General features: G+C 44.5%; 1 long non-coding RNA gene across 2 annotated transcripts in view; it reads right to left on the bottom strand.

The window, feature by feature from the left end:
* The window catches only part of LOC143749851 (uncharacterized), a 34426-nt gene extending 20351 nt beyond the window's left edge, over positions 1 to 14075 (bottom strand). For both annotated transcript variants that reach the window (XR_013207078.1, XR_013207077.1), the window contains exons 1-2: positions 13970 to 14075; positions 13605 to 13725 (exon numbers count right to left, since the gene is read on the bottom strand). This is a non-coding gene — a long non-coding RNA (uncharacterized LOC143749851). The remainder of the gene's footprint in view (positions 1 to 13604; positions 13726 to 13969) is intronic.
* Between the last annotated feature and the right edge of the window lie 1210 nt (positions 14076 to 15285).

The following is a 15285-nucleotide window of genomic DNA, read 5'->3' as shown; positions in this document are numbered from 1 at the left end:
GCGGTCGGTCTAGCGATGTCCACTTTGGTGGTCCAGGAACGCCATCGTTGGCTCAGCCTGGTTGAGATGGCGGATGCGGACAAGGTTCGGTTCCTGGACTCCCCAATTTCCCAGGTTGGGTTGTTCGGCGACGTGGCGGAGAGCTGCGCCCAACAGTTCTCTGCCACCCAGGTTCGGACGGAGGCTCCCCGACACACCCTATCCCGGCGGCCCGCTGTTGCCTCCACCCTGCCGCCGGAGATAGTCCCTCCGCCCGTTCGTCGCCGAGGGCGCCCCCCTGCCGCTGCCTCCGGTTCCGCGGGGTCTCCGCAACAGCCTTCACCCAGGCCCCAGCGTAGAACCAGCAGCAGGCAGGCCGCCCGGTCTGTCTCAGTCACCGCCCAGCCAGGGGGCGAGTGTCAGAAACGTTCCTGAGACAGGCCACCCAGGGATGGGGGGACTAGCTCTTCAGATGGTTACCGTTCCACCATTGGTTCTCCGGAGTCCAGTGGTACCCCAATTGTCAGAAGAGCGAATTTCTCCGTCCCTGGGTCCCAAGAGGGCGAGGCTGGCGGCTTGCGACCCTGTGGAACAGCCTTGCTCCCCCCAGCCCCCTCTTGTTCGCCAGCCCGCAACACGAGGCGGTCGAGGACCCGGTCATCCGCCTTCTCTTCCGTCCTCTGTTGCCCCGTGGAGACAGGTAAGTGCAGCACGGCTCACTCAGACCCCGCTTCGGGCCGCCCACGGGCCTTCCGAGCCGGGTCCCTGCCCTCCACCGCGCTGCCCCACCCCGGGTATGCCTGTGTTACCCTTGGTCCCCCTGGTTCGGTTCGTCGAGGCCTGGAAAGTGCTCTCCAACCCGTCCGGCTGGCTCCTCCGTACCATCAGGCTCGGCTACACGATTCAGTTCCGCCGGAGTCCGCCCAGGTACAGTGGCATTCGCCACACTTCAGTGTCGAGCGAATCTGCTCCTGTCATGCGCGCGGAGATCGCGGTCCTGCTGGCGAAGGACGCGATAGAGCCGGTGTCGGTAGCCGATATGAAGGCCGGCTTTTACAGCCCGTACTTCATTATACCCAAGAAAGGGGGTGGGTTACGACCAATCCTGGACCTGCGAGTCCTGAATCGGGCCCTTCACAAGCTCCCGTTCAGAATGCTGACGCAGAAACGCATCTTCCAATGTGTCCGTCCCCAGGATTGGTTTGCAGCGATCGACCTGAAGGACGCGTACTTTCATGTCTCCATCCTGCCGCGACACAGGCCATTCCTGCGTTTCGCGTTCGAGGGTCAGGCGTATCAGTACAAAGTCTTACCCTTCGGGCTGGCCCTGTCACCCCGTGTCTTTACGAAAGTTACGGAGGCAGCCCTCGCTCCCATGAGAGAGCAGGGCGTTCGCGTTCTCAACTATCTCGACGACTGGCTGATACTAGCGCAGTCTCGGGAGCTGTTATGCGAACACAGGGATTTGCTGCTCCAGCACATCAGCCAGCTGGGTCTTCAGGTCAACTGGGAGAAGAGCAAACTCGCCCCTGTGCAGAGGATCTCTTTTCTCGGTTTGGAGCTGGACTCGGTCCAACACACGGCGCGCCTCACAGAGGATCGCGCCCGGTCGGTGCTGAACTGCCTGAATTTTATCAAGAGCAGAACAGTGGTTTTTCTGAAACAGTTTCAGAGGCTCCTGGGGCATATGGCAGCCGCAGCCGCAGTTACGCCGCTCGGCCTGCTTCATATGAGACCACTCCAGCACTGGCTTCGCGACCGAGTCCCGAGGTGGGCGTGGCGGAGAGGCACGCTCCCTGTGAGAATCACCGCGGCCTGCCTCCAAACCTTCAGCCCGTGGTCGGACCTTTCGTTTCTCCGGGCCGGTGTGTCCCTAGAACAAGTGTCCAGGCATGCTGTGGTCTTCACAGACGCCTCCAACACTGGCTGGGGGGCCACGTACAACGGGCATGCAGTAGCTGGCACCTGGACGGGGTCCCACCTGCATTGGCACATCAACTGCCTCGAGTTGTTAGCAGTACTCCTTGCTTTGAGACGCCTCAGGACGACGCTGCTCGGCAGGCACGTACTGGTCCGGACGGACAGCACTGCGGCCGTTGCGTACATCAACCACCAAGGTGGTCTACGTTCCCGCCGCATGTCACAACTCGCCCGCCACCTCCTCCTATGGGGTCAGAAGCATCTGAGGTCGCTTCGTGCCGTTCACATCCCTGGCCTGCTCAATCGTGCCGCCGACGAGCTCTCACGACAGATTGTGGCCTCGGGAGAATGGCGGCTCCATCCCCAGGCGGTCCAGCTAATATGGGACCACTTCGGGGCCGCACAGATAGATCTGTTTGCCTCTCCGGACTCGTCCCATTGCCAGTTGTTTTATTCCCTCGAAACGGATGCACTGGCTCACAGCTGGCCCCGGGGCCTCCGCAAGTATGCGTTTCCCCCAGTGAGCCTTATTGCACAACTACTGTGCAAAGTCAGGGAGGAAGAGGAGCAGGTTTTGCTAGTTGCCCCATATTGGCCCAACCGAACCTGGTTCCCCGAACTTTTTCTCCTCTCGACAGCTCCTCCCTGGCCTATTCCTCTGAGAGAGGACCTACTCTCTCAGGGACGGGGCACCATATGGCACCCGCGTCCAGACTATTGGAGACTCCATGTGTGGTCCCTGGACGGGACGCGGAGGTTTTAGGTAGTCTACCACAGGCAGTCGTAGATACCATCACGTCAGCGAGAGCCCCCTCTACGAGGCTTGCTTACTCCCTGAAGTGGAAACTGTTCGTTGAGTGGTGTGCTTCTCAAGGAGAAGACCCCCGAAGGTGTTCGGTCATTTCCGTGCTTTCTTTCCTGCAAGAGGCTTTGGAGCGTCGGCTGTCCCCCTCCACCCTCAAAGTGTATGTCGCCGCTATTGCCGCACATCACGATGCAGTAGACGGGAAATCCCTGGGGAAGCATGACTTGATCGTCAGGTTCCTGAGGGGAGCGAGGAGGTTGAATCCGCCTCGCCCCCCCTCTATACCCTCTTGGGACTTATCTCTGGTGCTAACCGCACTGCAGAGACCGCCCTTCGAGCCTTTGCAGGTAGCAGAGTTAAAAATTCTGTCCCAAAAGACAGTTCTCCTACTTGCTTTGGCCTCCATCAAGAGGGTAGGGGACCTGCACGCATTTTCGGTCAGCGAATCGTGCCTGGAATTCGGGCCGGCTAACTCTCACGTTGTCCTGAGACCCCGGCCTGGATATGTGCCCAAGGTTCCTACCACCCCCTTTCGGGACCAGGTGGTGAACCTGCAAGCGCTGCCCCCGGAGGAGGCAGACCCAGCCCTGGCTTTTCTCTGCCCCGTTCGCGCCCTGCGCTTGTACGTGGACAGAACGCAAAGCTTTAGGACCTCAGAGCAGCTCTTCGTCTGTTATGGAGGACAGCGGAAGGGAAAGGCTGTCTCCAAGCAGAGGTTGGCCCACTGGATAGTGGATGCCATCATCTTGGCGTATGAGTCCCAAGGTGAACCCTGTCCCCCCGGACTGCGAGCTCACTCCACAAGGAGTGTTGCCGCTTCTTGGGCGTTGGCACAGGGTGCCTCGCTGACAGATGTCTGTAGAGCTGCGGGCTGGGCGACACCTAATACGTTTGCTAGATTCTATAGCCTACGTGTCGAGCCGGTTGCTTCCCGTGTGCTCTCTTCTCATAGAAGCCAGTAACACCGTGAGCCCCGGTTCAGTGTCGGCTTGCTGCGCCATTCCCCTCTTACGGACCGGATACGTGCGCCATTTCGCTCCGGTGGAATTCCCTTGTCCGGAACCTGTTGAGCTCCTCCGTACCCCCCCCAACGTCGGACGTGGCGGAACGTCGGGTGTTAGGCCTACCACTCGTATGCAGTGTGGAACCTGTGTTAGGCTGGGTCCATATGTTGCGGTCCCTACGGCGACCCCATATGTGTATTCTTCCACGATACGGCTCCCCAAGGTGAGCCGGTGTCTTTCCCTTGGCAGAGTCCTGCCGTCACTGTAAATTGGTGTGTCTCCCCCCTCTCTAGGCTGGAGCCACCCCAGTGACATTCCATATGTTATACTGCCCGGCTCTCCGCCCAGTTCATATGTGTATTTCCCCCCCCCTTTCGGGTTGGTTGGGCTCCGCAGCGTCCCTTCCTTCCAATGTTGGGCACGCTTTCCCAGTGTTACCAAGTCTAACTGAGTGGGTCTTGTGGAACAGCAGCGACTTCCTGGCCTAAGCCCTGTCCTTTTCCGCTAGAACGTCGGGAGGATCAGAAGGCTTTTGTCTAGGCACTGGAAGGTGGCAGCGTTAGTGGCGTGTTCAATGGTTGATCCCATTTCAGTCGCGTCGACTACGTCCAACGTTATCGACTGAAAGGGAACGTCCTGGTTGCGTATGCAACCCACCGTTCCCTGAAGGAGGGAACGGAGGACGTAGTCCCCTTGCCACTACCGCTGGACCACCGCTGACTCCGAGTTACGCTCGGCTCCTCAGCGAAAAGCAAATGGTGCGTGCATCCACTTCCGTATTTATACCCGCGCTGCGGGGCGGAGTGTGAGATGCAAATCTCGCACGCCAATGTGTATTGGCTCGTTCAATAATACTCGAAGACGATAGGCTCCCTAGCGTGATCCCATTTCAGTCGCGTCGACTACGTCCTCCGTTCCCTCCTTCAGGGAACGGTGGGTTGCATACGCAACCAGGACGTTCTCTTAACTCAAATAAGCATGACAAAATTTGTGACTGCCATGTCCAGTTTTGCTGCTGTTACATGTACACCGAGACTGAAACTGAATTAGCTAGTAATTACGTTACGTTGTTACAGTATAGTTGACTGAGTGTCGGTTTAACTCAGACAATGTGACTGAAGATGTATTTCTTTAATAGGGTGACAGTTATAGCAATGAGACGCTTCATCTCTCACCGGCCAGTTATTTTGAATAGTATGTTTTACAATAATTTGCAGTATGACGTTATTCATTGCTAAATTATGGCTTATCATAGACTTTAGCTAACCACAAAGCTGACTAATGCCATGGCTATGAGTGGAAGACAGCTAAGATTAATGAGCTTGGAAATCACAACGAACTTATTCTGCCTAAATAAAGTAATGATTGCTGTATTTATAACAGCGTAGCATATCTGTAGTTCCAGTCCCTGCACTGTAAAACGTAAGTTAGGCACGCGAGGAGTGAACATTTAGACAGAGAAAAAGTATCAAACATAGCCTGTGCATAAAAGTAAGCTTTTATTTTACACGTGTGAAATCCAAGTGACGCAAGTGTGCGTTGCTGACTCTGTTCAGCCGCAGCATTAACGAGTCACATAATGGATTTAGTGCATCACTAAATAGCAGATTTTAGAAGGCAGGCAGCAAATGATGATTGAAAATGGTTTGTTGTAGCTTGATGGATAGAATTAAAAGAGTGCAGGTAAAGGTATAAGCAAGTTGACATTGTAATTATGAGGTAGCTTATAAGGCAATAGGGACTAACTATTACACACACAAAAAAACATTAGGAGTGACCTTTGTCTTGTTTAATAATAATACAAATAATGATATAATATCATCATCATTGATTTTTTTTAAATTATTACAGTCAATATTAATAATAATAGTAATAGTAGTAGTAATAGTTGTGGCTGTAGCAGCGAATCATTTTGTTTTTATTTTGTATGTCTCAACTGGCTTGTTTACTTTATATTTTGACAGATGGCAAGTGGTGGACAAAGTCAAGTATTTGATTATTTCACAAAAGGCCCACCAGGTAGAGCCACATGCAACATCTGTACAGCCTCTGTGAGCCAGGGATCTGGCAGCCTCAAATAAAAAAAAATGCATCCAACTTGTGGGCACACCTTAAATCAAAACACAGACATCTACGAGAAGGCGCAAAAAGATGCACAGCCTCAAGTTCCAACCACATCATTGCAGCCAACCCTAAAACAAGTGCTAGATAAAACAACAAAATGGAATCTAAATGATCCAAGAACTGAAGAAATGTACAAACTCCTGATGGAGATGATAGCCACTGACATCCTGCCTTTTGCTGTTGTTGAGGGTGCAGGGTTTAAAAGGGTCATGGCCAAGGCAGAGTCCGGATACCCATTAAAAACAGAAAAAAGATTACGCACAAAGATGATGGACGAGATTTATACAGGAATCGTAAGCAAAATAAAGAAACTGCTGTCAGTTGATAATGCAGGACACAGCATTTCTTTTACCACTGACTGTTGTTCAGGTTCAAATGAAGCACTCACGAGCTTAACTTCTCATTTCATTGATAAGAATTGGAAAAAGGTCGACCTTTGTCTTGAATGTTAAATCCTTGTCACAGTCCCAAAACGGACAGTACATTGAAGAGACATTTCTGTCCATGCTTAAGGAATGGGAAATTGATGGTGAGCAGGTCATGCTTGTGCTCAGCGACAGTGGGGCAAATATGGAGAAAGGCATGCGCCTTGAGATGCCAGACCTGAGATGCAGTGCTCACATACTGCACCTGGTTATAAATGATGGCCTTAATTCCCAGAGAGTGGTGGTGGAAATTCTGGCAAAGCTCAAGAAAATTGCTAAATACTTCAACTACTGTTACGGCAATGCAACGCCCGTCTAAAATTCAGGAGGAGCTAGGTGTCCCACAGTATTCTATCATACAGGCAGTACAGACGAGGTGGAACTCTACATTACACATGTTGGTGAGGATGATCGAACAAAAAAGAGCCATTACTGCATATGCTAGCGACCATGGACAATTCTCATGTCTGTCAGCAGAGGAATGGTCCATTGCGTCGAACCTGGCAGAGACCCTTGGACCCCTGGAAGAGGTGACACTGAAATTCAGTAGAGCAGACTCATCCACATCCTGCATTTTACCATGCACACCAGTGTAACACCGTTTACTTGAGTCAGAGGGACCAACCACCAGGGGTATTCAAACCAAGAGAAAAACCATGCTGGATAGCTTACAAAAAAGGTTTGCAAAAGTTAAGGACAGAGGTGGTGGTTGGCTGTTTCCTTGACCCACGATACAAAGAGCGTCCTTTGGTACCAGAAATTCAGACAAAAGTGAAAACCTGGCTGAAAGAGGCTATGGAGACCAGTCCACCAGATTCTGCCACTGAAACTCCATCTGAGGAGAGCGATCCCAGAAGGCAGAGAACAGAGGACCAAGTACCCAGTCTCTTAGAGTCGCTTTACGACACCGTGCTCCTTCCATCCACCAGTGAGGCAGCGGAACCAGAGGGGATCATCGAAGAGCTAGAACGGTACTTCAGAGAGCCTGTCATTGACAGAAAGAGTGAAAATCCATATGATTGGTGGAAACGCAACACCAACCGTTTCGCCAGACTGTCAGCTTTGGCAAGGCAGTAACTCTTCCTTTCCACCCTCCTCTGTGGCGAGCGAAAGAGTGTTCAGCACCATAGGGAATATTTATGAGGATAGGCGAAGCTCTTTGAAAGGAGAGAATGCAGAGTAACTTTTCTTCTTGTACTACAACCTGCCTCTGCTGGACTGGAGCTATTGAGGACTGACTGAATCAGTACACTACCTCATATACTGTATAGTTTATATTTTGCTGTTGTTATTGATCAGAACTTATAGAATTTAAAAGAAATTATTTTCCCCCAGTCTTATTCAAAGATAAGTATGTGTATGTATGAAGCTTACCATGTCTATTAATACTGGTAACTTTGATTTTTGTTTCAAAGGACTTTAAGTTTCATATCTTAAGTTTGTATTTTTCTACATTTTATTTATCAGATTTTAGTGAGGCTGAGGACTCATAAATAACTACAAATAACTAAATCTGTTTATGTTTTGTTACGCGTTTCTGGATTTAAACAACAAAAAAATTATATATATATATATATATATATATATATATATATAAATATATATATATATATTTCGTCCGATATATCGGAACATCAGATTTTTAAATCACCAAATAATTGTATCCGTATCGGCCTTAAAAATCCTTTATCGGTCGGACTCTAGTTCGCATTATTAAACATGTTTCCAGTAACATAACTAGTCTGTCCACAAGGAAAGCGAAGAGCACATAATCTTGACCAATCAGATGCTTGTCACATCTTATCTGGGTTTGAGTTGTGTTCTTGTTTGATTTGCACTGTTTCCTGTTCAGTTGTCTGTGTTAGTTCATGTTTAATTTGTCTTAGTTCATTAATTGGCATGGTTTTTGATTTGCCCTCATGTTTTACACCTGTGTCTTGTTAATTATCTTGTTTAGCCCCTAATAGTGTTTCCCTGTGTATTCATAGCCCATTGTTTGATACTTTCTTTGTCAGATCCCGTCTCATAAATGTTTTTGTTAGTGATGGGAGAAATTAAGCTTTTTAAAGCTTTGAATAAATTGAACAAACTGCTTCGCAGAATGATTTACTGTGTCGAAGTGTTCAAAACGCCACCCGCTGGTGATGCCTGCTGGTCAAAAAAAAGTGTACATTCAACAAAAACTTAGACCAAACATGCATAAAAAAGCATTACAAACCCATTGCAAATGTTTTATTGATAGTAAAATCCATCACATGCAATTAACTAATCATCTAATAAGATTAAATATCAAGTGTCTGTGTAAAATGTGTTCTTTCAGAACTTCAACAGTAATGATTTTATTCGGGACCACCCAGGGACGCCAGTTATGTAGTGATTTATGGATCACATGTCACTATAAGGGCTGTGTCCCATTTCAAAGGTTGCATCCTTCGAAGGACTCGGACTTCAAAGGCCATACCTTCGAAGGCTGCAAAGGTTGGATTGAGCGTTGTTAAATGGGACGGTCTAGCCTATGGACGACTGTTCTATTCACCTAGCAACTGTGACAGCTGAGTGACAGTAACGTTTGTACTAGACTCTTTTGAAAGTTATATTAAACTGTCTGAAAACAAGTGTTCACAAACTGTCTAATATGTTCACCATGATCTATTTCTGTATATAATAAAGAGTATAATCTATATATAGTTGCATCTACATTTGAACCACTTTAACGTTTTTTTTTTGTTTTTTGTTTTTTTTTACATTTGTATAATTAGATATTTGAGCAAGTCAAAACCCAATCCTTATGTTTAAAAGTGAAATTCTGCAAATTCTCTCAAAAAATCCTGTCGTCCCTAGCACACAATACATTCTGGAGTAGGCAAGGCCATGAAGAATCCATCAGTTGTATCCTTCATTTCACGGGAGACCAAGGACGCATTTGGAGGCCACATTTGAAGGAACCTTCGAATTTGGACAGCCTTTGTTGCACTGCTGTGATGCAATCGGCCTTCAAATGCGCTCGAAGCAGGGCCGTGCACAGACATTTTGAGGGGCAGTGGCCTAAACCAAAAAAGGGGGCACTAAGGGGGTGGTTGCTAGTTAACACAAATTATCCAGTTATTACAAAATATACAATTAAAAGTGTAACAGCACACGCTTTATGATTCACAAGTACACATTGGTGATAATAACAGAAACTATTTACCGTTTTACATTTTAGTATTTTCCTTTTACAGCAAAACCTTCTTATTTGTCCTGAAAGATCTAAATAACTTCATCTTTTATGATTGGGATATCTTTTTTGTCGTTCTTGTCGACACACATTAAGAAGTTTAGTTTTCACCAGCTTCAACTTCAATCACATTTTAAATACAATTGTTAGGCTTATTGCTAATTCAATTTATGTTCTTGTAATATAATTAGGCTACTCTTCCATTCAAATAATTTAATGTCTATCTTTATTATCAAACTCTAGCTTATTTAGAATCCTTTACTGTCAGCCAGTTTAACAACATTTACCAGTGAGCACTTAAAGGGGTCATGAACTGGATTATTTTATTATTTTATAATGTTGCCTGGGGTGCCCTTATAATGTTAGTATGATTTTTACATCAAACATTGTCAGAATTAAGAAATAAAAGGCATTTTTCCTAGCCGATTTTAGCCTCTGATTTAAACGCTCCGTTTGAAGGGGCGTGTCTGCTGTGAGACTTCAGTGTAAACGCCCACTGCTGTGATTGGCTGACATGTTTGCATATAAAATAGCTAGTATTACATGTGAAACTCTCGGAAACTTCTACGTTTTTACTATTACAGCTGTCGAGAAGATTAACAAATCTTTAAATGTATTGTTTAAAGCATTATATTTAAATCTATTCCATCACATGAAAGGTTGCAGTGATGAGCTGAGCAGATGACATACAGTCTGGTGATCGCGTGAATAAAGATCTCATTATTGCAACGCAGTTTTTGCACACTCACGAATGCTTTTTCACCAAATAACAATGCAAACACGACGTAAATACAGGTAGAGCTTCATTGTGCAGTGTAACAGCGTCATTGATTTCATAACGAGATTTGCGCGCTGTGTGATTGATTGACTGACAGCTAGGCCGATTGGAAAGGGAACGTTCTTTGGTCGCTTTCTTTCTATAACTTAATCACAGTTTTAATATTATTTCATCTTAAGAGAAACGATGTGAAGTGGATTGTTTAGTCACTGATGCATAAACAGTATTGAATGATTTTGAGAGAAAGATAACACTGAACTTGAATAATTAAACATCAGAAATCACTGCTCACAGATCAGGCATTAAAATAAACATGGTTACTTACATTTTTGTGGAGTTGCTGGCAGATCCATGTCGTAAAAGTCTGTTTGCAGAGCCTGTGTTGGAAATTGTGACTGATTTTCTGTTGATTTAATAAAGCTTAACCACGCATTCCTAATATTGGAATCCGAAGGAAGCTTATGCAGCAACTGTCTTCTTTCACAACCAGGTACTGCACAATATCTCGTAAATGTTTATTGCTTGGTAGCTCGATCCAGTTTAGCACAATTACCTCGTCGTAGGCCTATGTTATAGCATGTAATGCGCGAGTCGGTGGGCGGGACTAAACAGGCCGTGTTGAAGTAGGCGTTGATCTTCTTTTGCAGAGGAGGGGTTTTATCCTCTTTGACATCATAGATCCCCAAAAACCTGTCGTTCGCTGAGCCTGGTGTCAATAAAAACTTTTATTGGACTAACAAGGAAGTTTTCAGTTCTGAAACTTTCAGGATATTCTTATAGTATGAAGACCTCCTGTACGTCAAAAGCTCAAGGAAAATTTTATTTCTCAGTTCATCATCCCTTTAAAATAAAAACAAATATATATATATATATATATATATATATATATATATATATATATAGTTTTTGTTTCTTTTTCTTTTTCTTCTTTAAATCCTCCATTGTCTGGCTTATGCTACTCTGAGCAATGCCTGAACTTTGTATTTTGAGCACTTCTTGCGTTGTTTTTGCCTCTTCACAATGACTTGACTTGTCTTTAGTCCTCAGATGTAAGTTGCTTTGGATAAAAGCATCTTCTATGACTAAATGTAATGTCTAAATGTACCTGTAAGTGTCTGATTTGGCTGATGCTCAATGGGCTCTCCCTCACTCTCTGAGCCTGCCTCTGCCTCATCTTCAATAGAGTAATTAAGTAATAGAAATTTAATTTCATATTAGCATATAGCATAAATCTATATACTATGCTAACATACAGAAAATTTAGTTATTTGTAGCCTATTAGATCTGATCGAGAGTATAATAATTTGATTAGTCAAGAAGAACGGATGAGTGGATATGTTGTACAAGTTGTTAGCACTAGTAGAAGACCAAGAGCAAAACATTTCCGATATAAATACACAAAAAAATAACAAATGAATAATTTTGCAGATTCAACCACTCTTGCATAGCCTACCTGTTAATGCGACAGCTTTCGTGAACTGTCATGTTCACTCTGTTTCAAGAGAGCGCGCGGGAAAACCTGGAGCGGATTAGCGGAATCAGCGGAATGCTTTGAGCGGAGCGGTGGGGGTGGGGAAGAGGGGCACCTCAGTCGTTGAGGGCAGAGGGGCATTCGCTCTAGCCACCGGGCCACCCCCCTGTGCACGGCCCTTGCTCGAAGGATTTAGACTCTGAACTGAAACACAGCAAAGATGTGGTTATGAGTACATCAGCTGAGTTTTCACCTGCATTTGGAACTCAAAACAATGCTGATGCTTAGAAAATGTAAAAATAAGGGCTTTCCAACTGGCCTTGTTTTATCTTTATTCTACTTCATTAAGAAACTGGAACTTTTCACACAGCAGAGAGTTTAAATGCTAAGTGAATTTGCAAACTTAGTTTAATGGATGTTCGGTGGATATTAGCATTCCTGTCAAAGAAACAGCAAGGAATGTGTTAGTCCCATAGATGAGCTATTGATTTAAATTAAAGCCAGTACATTTGGGAACGAACCATAAAACAACCCATTACAGAAGGTAATTGCTCATTAAAAATGTTAGATTTCTATCCTGTGGCCAGCACAAAAGTATCTGTAATACATTCGAGACTCGGATTTATGAACAGCTCAGCAAGCCAAAAGTCTTCCAGGGTGCTAGCGTAAATTAAAGAGGCATTTAAATTATAACAAGACATGCTGCTTCTGACGTACTGTTTTATGAATGCTTGAGCCAGTGGGAGTTTTACATATTTAAAGCCAACTGTTTTCCTTTCTCTTAAGTCCATCTTAAAGTTGAAGTGGGATTTTCTGTGCCATAATCAACACCAAATTGGACTACTAAACTTGAGCCAATGTTGAGTCGTTACAGATTGGGATCCGCAAACAAACAGCGTAATGTTTTTAAAGCAACACCAAGGAACTTTTCCTCTGCGGTCGCCCTACAGGTTGGAAGCGGAATTGTCCATTACCGCTGTCGTAAATAATTTAGCCTACCGCAGCCTACTGTCGCACGCGCACGCTCGCTGTTTATCCAGCACCGGCTTTGAAATCAACAATGGCCACAGACAAGGTAGAGTATGATGCATGATTTTATGTAAGACATCACAAATGAAGATAAACTATGTATGCCGTAAAGCAGTTGAATTTTGTAGTTCTTTTTGTGCTCCGGTTACTACTCGAAACTCGAAGTTACATAGTGCCAGTATAAGCGATACAGACCACGTTAGGCTATGGCAGACGTGTCATTTAACCTATTGTAAGTCGATGTACCATCACAAGGGTCTTGGAAATATATTATGATGGTTGAAAAACTACATAGTGTTACTTTAATCTATAGTTCAATCCATAAAGAATTATTCACCCCAAAATAAAATCTATTACTCTCCATTTTGTTGTTCCAAACTTGAATGATTTTCTTATTTCTGCAAAATTCAAAAGGAGATCATTTAATAAATATCTGGATGGTTGAGTATAATTGAGTTGAAGTCAATACAATTGCATAATATCTTGACTCACTTTAATGCTTAATAAAGCACCCAAAAGTATCAGCAAAAAGCAAGGCAGTTCTATGGTAATCTAGGGGTTGCTAGGGTGTTTCTAAGTGTTTGATGTTCAGACAGGCTGCTATGGTATTACTATGGATAGATCAGTATAATAATAAAAAGGAAGTCCTAAAATGTCACTGAACCACAGCTTCTGGCTAACATGCAGCACAGCAAAATGGGACAAATAATGAATACATTTTGGGGAGGGTCTGTACATTCATCCAGCCAATTAAGAACCACCAACACTTCAAAGTTTTGCATTCTGCTTGGATTGAGCAGGTATAACCAGTTATTTTACAGATTAAAGCAACATTAAAAGGCACAGACTTACCTTGAAAATGGCAACTACAAGAGAAAGACTACGTGGTAGATCAGACAGTGTCGGCTCATCATTAGCCCAAACTGAAAGTTTCACAGCATGCAAAAAGGCACTCCTGAGCAGAAATCACTTCCTAAAATAAAAACAAGAAAAGAAAATGATTAACAGTTCTGAAGTTAGAAAAAGTCAGACACAAATAAAATTTGGCCGAAAATCGTTTCGGCCAAATCAATTAATCGCATCTAACATATAAGTTTGTGTTTATACAGTAAATGTATGTGTGTCTGTAGCCTATATGAAGAGTTCAGATCCAGAAGCCGCTAAACGCCTCCTCGCTCAAAAATTAGATAATTATATTGAGTGAATGCTCTCCGCACATAGTTTACGTTCATCAAATACTTTCTTTACAAATCCGCTAAATCTTGGCGTCATCCAAATAAGAAATACTGGTTCGTTCGCAGAAACCGCTAGACGCCACTTCCCTTTGCCCGCAAAATCCTCTAAGTCAACAGCAACCAATCAGAAGACGCGAATCGAATCATATGATTTCAAGATTAATGACAATGTGTGTATGAGCCAGCTTTCAATTGCCGATCTGCAAGTTATTATTATGTTTTGTCCATCGTTACAGTGACAATGACAGGATTTCGCGAGTAGCAAGTAAACACAACAGTAGGCACGTTTCCATTACAGATTTGCGCAAAGCTTTTGCGATCTTTTCTATATAGACAAAAAACTATTGTTGTGAAATGACAGCGTTTCCATTAACCGATGTTATGCGACTAAAACATATTTTTTTCCTCTCGCGATAACTAAGTCATTCCAAAAATCATGGCGACGGATGTTGGCAGGTTTACGCATCTCAGCCACTGGCCATTATTATTAATCGAAGGAGACGTATGTGTGTTATCCAAGCATTAATGTTTAGGAAACACCCTTAAACTTGGAGCGGCTGATGTTTCTATGTGTTTCTCCCTCATATCTGCTGCGAGGTCTTGATTGTGGCATTTCTTTGAGGTTTAGAATCCAGTGTTCCTGTAATTCTTTTATCTTTTATGAATTTAATAAAGAACTCTGTCTCGTATTCTGTCCAAACATACCGCGTCATCAACGTCAGGTGACCTGCAAATGTGCAAAAACTGTTTCCATTGCCGTTTTGCGAAATATTTATTTTTCGAATTGCCTGAAAAACCACCTCATGTGAGCATTAAAACTTTGCGATGTTTTTGCGAAATTGATGCGTTTCCATCGGGCGTTTTTTCAATTCGCAATTTTAATTTGCGCGATTTGAAGGGTAATGGAAACGCGGCTAGTGTTTCTGGTGCTGTAAAACTCTTGACAGAAAGGGATGCAGCAGTCACTTCATCACAGCTCCCCCTACTGTGTGGATCAGTTTCTTCATTCTTACATATTGCATTCTGCTTTCATCATTTGCAATGTTTCCAGTTGCATCTTTATTGGTTTTGGACCCAATGTCTGGTTACCATGTCTTGTTGTCCAAAGAGTTGGACTTAGATGTTTTTGCAACAAAAAAAAACAAAAAAAAAAAAAAATTATATATATATATATATATATATATTGCACACATGGACTTACACAAAAGACAGTTAAATTTGTTAAACCAGTGAATTGACTAAAGTGACATTTTAGCAAATAAGGCATTTCAATAACTGACTAATAACCTTTTCATTGC

Source organism: Siphateles boraxobius, unplaced genomic scaffold (genome assembly GCF_051911475.1).
Source record: "Siphateles boraxobius isolate OS27281-9 unplaced genomic scaffold, OSU_SipBor_1 25, whole genome shotgun sequence".
In the NCBI taxonomy this organism is placed as follows: domain Eukaryota; kingdom Metazoa; phylum Chordata; class Actinopteri; order Cypriniformes; family Leuciscidae; genus Siphateles; species Siphateles boraxobius.
This window is presented reverse-complemented; position numbering and strand designations above follow the sequence as displayed.